This window comes from Propithecus coquereli, unplaced genomic scaffold (genome assembly GCF_000956105.1).
Source record: "Propithecus coquereli isolate 6110/MARCELLA unplaced genomic scaffold, Pcoq_1.0 Scaffold61, whole genome shotgun sequence".
NCBI lineage: Eukaryota > Metazoa > Chordata > Mammalia > Primates > Indriidae > Propithecus > Propithecus coquereli.
The window spans coordinates 99,988-105,045 of record NW_012152063.1 but is presented as its reverse complement, the minus strand read 5'-3'; the positions used below and the strand labels follow the sequence as shown (position 1 = coordinate 105,045).

Below are 5,058 nucleotides of genomic sequence, written 5' to 3'. Positions count from 1 at the left end.
AGCCATAGTTGAAAGGCAAAAACATAAAACAACATGAAACCTGAGAGAAGTGTCCCTGGGCAGTAGGGGTATGTATTATAAATATGGTAAGATTCCTAATCCTCAGAAGAACATTATTATGTAGATATTGTTATTATTTCTATTTTAAAGATGAGAAAACTGAGCTGTAAAAAGCTTAAATTATTTCCCCCATATGACATAGTAATCAGTGGAGGATCTCGGAACTGAACCAAGGCAGTCTAGCTCTTAACCATGTTACTGTACTGCCTCTCAGAATAAAGTTATGGGATTATTATTGGCTTTATATGAGTTCCAAGATAGTAGAGAAACTTCTTCCCATTCTCTGATGCCAACCCTGAAACTTGCTATATCTCTTAAATCATGTGTCTTTCTAATGTGAGTATTTGTGTATTATATATGCATTTAATAATAACTATGTTTATAAATATTCCTTTTGTTTGAAACAGCTCATCCCTAACCTTGGTTTTTTGGAACTGATTCTTAATACTCCTAGCCATCATAGAGTTCATCATGGTAAGAAAGTTTTATTTCTTTCCATCTTTCTTTCTTTAAAAATTATATTATTTAATATTATTTTGCCTTACTTCATTTCATCACAATAACCCAATATAGTCAGCATACATTGTATAAATAGATATAGTTTCTTTTATATGTCCTCTTATGTAAGTGTCATCTCCAAAGCATGGACCCGGGGGAGGGATTCTCTATCTGGCTTTTGGATTTTCCTCTTTACCTAGATCGCAGCTCAGTTGTATTGGAAAAATAGTCAATCAGCTGAGGAGATATACATTTTATGTTTTGAAGGAGTCTGTTGAATGCTACTCCTTGACCCAGTCCCGGGGGTTATTCCTATCTACCAGACAGAGAGTCCTTGGTCTTGGAAACTGCTGGTGTTTAAGGAGACCCTAATAAACAGCATTTCGCTTTCCTGTCTAATTTCTATGAAGAACTGTGAGAAAAAGCATACATATAGTTTGAAGGAAATCTTGCTCTTTTTTTGTAACATTAACTTAAAAATAAATAAAGTATAAACTCCATTCCTAGTGAAAAAAATCTAGTGTGTCAGTGAGATGCCATTCCCAGGAAAATCATTCTGTCACTTAAATCTTAATTATATGAATGTGTTCTAAGAAACAAGACAAAGAGACTATTTCAAAAAGCATAACTTTATTTTTTGAAAAATTATTTTTCAATATTTTGTCTCATAGGCAGAAATCATTATTGCATAGACAAAAATTATGCTGGTGTTCTTATTATTTGGGATAGAATTTTTGGTAAGTCAACAATATGAATATTTTTAAAAAATAAATTAGTTCTTTCATTCACAGAAAGCCAAAGATCGTATCTTTAATATTTATCTTCCAGGGACCTTTGAAGCAGAAAATGAAAAAGTTGTATATGGTCTAACACATCCCATTAATACATTTGAACCAATGAAGGTGCAGGTAATGTAATTGGTTTTATTCTTTCTGAATTTATATCATTTCATAAATCTCATAGTTAAGAGAAAAATTAGCTGTTGAAAGGTGAAAGTAAACTATGCTACCTTGAAAAAAAAACTGTAAAAGAATTTAGAAATAACTCTTGTACTCAAGCAAAAGTTTGAATCAAATCAGGCAAAATACAATCAAAAACAACTAATTATATGAATTTTCAAAATGTCTGCTACATAAAATGAAAAAAAAAGTGACTCTTTAGCAAATATGTTCTTTCTCAGACCTGAAATATATTCATATATTCAGAAGGAGAAATAGTAACATATATAATTAAGGCTGATCCCACAGTAAGAAAAATATTTGCTTCAAGCCTGCATGACTCTGGTTACAAATTCAACACAAGGCCTTTGCCCCACACTTCTTGGACTTAAGTGTCAGGAGCTATTAGAGATTGGTTAGGTCTGCACATTACCTCACCTGCTAAGACTTGTTGGACTGAACCAGTTTTCTGTTAGACATGTGGTATTGGTTGTTCACTGGCCTCAATGGTTGGCACTAGAGAGATGAGGAATGTCTGTGAAGCTCCAATCCGTCAGCATCAGACCACCATAAATACTCCCGGGGTTAGGGACTTGTAAATGAGAACAAGATAAGAATGCTTGCAAAGCTGAAGAGGTCAGTCAATGACAGCTCTGTGCAAGAGACTGGTTACAGCAAGTGACAAAATTAAAGGTTGATATTGGGTCTGCTTTTCAAACCTGCTTCAAGTTTTCACAGGAGCTTGAAATAAATTAATTGACATCTGTTGAGCTTGTACCACGTGCATGGCACTGCTAATAGCCCAGCATAAAATATTTAACGTAACCATCACTAAAACCTTATGAGGTAGTGGCTCTTTTTGTTCTCATTTTCTGGTGGAGGAAACTGAGGTTTTCAGGATTTCAATAATTCACCCAAGTTCACACCACTTGCCAACTGCAAACGTAACCAAGGTGAGTTGCAGGCTAAGGCCAAGCCTCACCTAGTTTAGTTTATACTTTGTGGTGTGCTGCCTCTACATTAAAGGCCATAGCAAATTGCCATCACTTGTTAGGTGAAAGGCATTTTTTTCTTTTCATAAACAAAAAAAGAAGTTGATTATCTTTCTTCTTCTCAACTACATGGAATTTCTCTCTCTGTCTCTATCTTGGTTATGTGTCTCTGAGAAGAATACGGACAATTATTTTTGGATATATTTTTTAATAATAAGCTTTACAGAATTAAAAACTAATTTAGAAATAGTTCATTGAAAGCTTGAAGACTCCGTGTTTCTAACAAACTCCTAGGTGATGCCAAGGCCGCTGGTTGACAGATGATTCTTCCAGTAGCAAGGCTTTGGGAGTCTACACTCTTGCTCAGGATAAAGGGCTGCATATTTGAAACAGATTAAGAGAGTGAATATTGAGTATCATGAGAGCTGTACAAATAGTTGGATGATTAGGATTAAGAGAAGAACAATAGTCAGATATTCACAGGTATTTAGGAGCCACTGCTGAATCTGTATTAGGTGTTTACACTCACATAAACATTTCCTTCACAAGGAGGGTCTAAGGTTTAGTCTTCTGCATAATCGCACTTATTATCAGAAATCTCAAGTCAGTAAGTTGTGATAACCAGGAGTACTTGAACCTAAAAAACATAGTTACTTTCACTTATGTTTCTTCACATACCTGGAAATTTCTCACCTATCCCTCAGAGGGATCAAAGGATGGCTTCCAGTAGACAGAGGGTTTTTTTTTATCTGTCTGTTTTCCTTATTATTAGGCATATTATTAATATGATATGTTTGTCTATAACACAATACAGTAAATAGAGGATTATGTTTTAAATATTTAAATAGATGTTCAATCTTTATATGTTTCCATGTTCAACCTTAGCAGTTTAAATTCTGCAAATGATCATTGACTATGCTCTCCTTTGGGGGTCCCAGAGTTACAGGGCATTAGAAAGTAAATACTTAAGAAAAAACTTCTTATTTTGAAACATTGCCAGATATTTCTCATGGTTGATGTCCAGAATGATAGAAATGAAATTTCAGTCACATTTCAAAATAACAAAATAGATAAGTATATTAATGTGTGTTGTAACTCCTAAACACATTAATTTTATGTATTATTATTATCATTGCAAAGCCCCAGGCTAAGTTTCCATCTAACATGTTCATTTACCTCAAAATCTATTCCATTAAGTTCTACATTGCTCCTTAATTGCTTCAGATTCCTTATTGTAATATTTCAAGCAATTTTTACATCTATTTTTATAATCCTACAGATTTAAATTCTTCAAAAGACAATGAAAATACCAGCAAGAGCACACATTCTGATAGAGCCAAAACTTCTTCCTCCAGTAATTCATTTCTACACTTATGAGAGAACTCACTTCTAGAGTCTATAGCTGATGTACAACCCCTAACAGTATTTTAACTCCTTTGGTGCTTTATGATCACAGATATGACATACATAGCTCATTTTGCTAATAGCTAATTTTTTGAGCACTTATCACATGTGGTCATATTTTTAACTTTTATACAGGTCAAATGCATGTTATTTAAAGAATGTGAATTCCTGCTATGAGATCCGAGGCAAACTTCTGCCTCAGTCAGAAAACTTTTCTGTTTCTAATTACAGAATATGGACTATTTAATACTCAGAAGTCTACTATTAGAAACGACTTTGACCATTTTTTTAAATATGATGTTTGCCTATAACACAATACAGTAAATTTTCATGTTTGAAATATTTAAACTGATGTGCAACCTTTATATGTTTCCATGTTCAATGAAAAAGTGTTAGAGAAGGTTGTCGAGTGTATAGGCTGCTAGTTAATTCCATTGGAAATAAAGTCTCTTAACTCATTTTTTCTACTTTGCTGATTTTCTAAACAATTGCACTGTTTTTTAGTTTTAAAATTATGATTTTTTTGAACATTAGAAATATTAATAAGAACACACTTAAAGGTAAGCAGAATGTGTAAAATGAATTACAGTAGAAATGCAAGCACATGTTAATCTCCATTAATCTAATCATACATAACTTATATTAAAGAAAATACATACATTATATTAAACAATAAAATAGATGATTCTTTTGTATTTAATCTTTTTGTGTTATATTTGTCGGGTTTTAAATAAGCTCTACTTTTATGTTTTCTAGTTCCACCATTTATTTTACATATGGACTGCATTCTGGGCCACACCTGGATTCTTTCATAAGTTTTCTGTAATATTTAAAGGACCAGGATGGGGTCCAGGTAAACCAAGACTTGGACTAAGGGAAGAAATCCCACAGGTAAAATAGAGTTCATGGAGTTGGAGATGGTGAAGATTAGTCTCATAGTGTCAGGTCAGCAGGCAGCTTGTATTAATATATAGGCTGTCTTCATGCAAATCTGTACGAAGGTATTTCGCTAGTCAGATGCAGCCCTGTGGCATATAACTTAATGAGTAGCCACCACCTAGATGCCAGTCAGAAGAAGATCTTGTCCCAAGTGGACACTGCCTCTTATTAGGGAGCACAGTTTGTGAAGTGTAGCAACAGAGGCTGGTTTTCAGATCCACTCAAAC

General features: G+C 33.7%; 1 long non-coding RNA gene across 1 annotated transcript in view; it reads left to right on the top strand.

Moving 5' to 3' along the window:
• Window positions 1-465: 465 nt before the first annotated feature.
• LOC105822446 overlaps window positions 466-5,058 on the top strand; it is a 12,508-nt gene continuing 7,915 nt past the window's right edge. The window contains exons 1-4 of the long non-coding RNA XR_001138104.1: window positions 466-534; window positions 1,230-1,295; window positions 1,387-1,466; window positions 4,649-4,783. This is a non-coding gene — a long non-coding RNA (uncharacterized LOC105822446). The remainder of the gene's footprint in view (window positions 535-1,229; window positions 1,296-1,386; window positions 1,467-4,648; window positions 4,784-5,058) is intronic.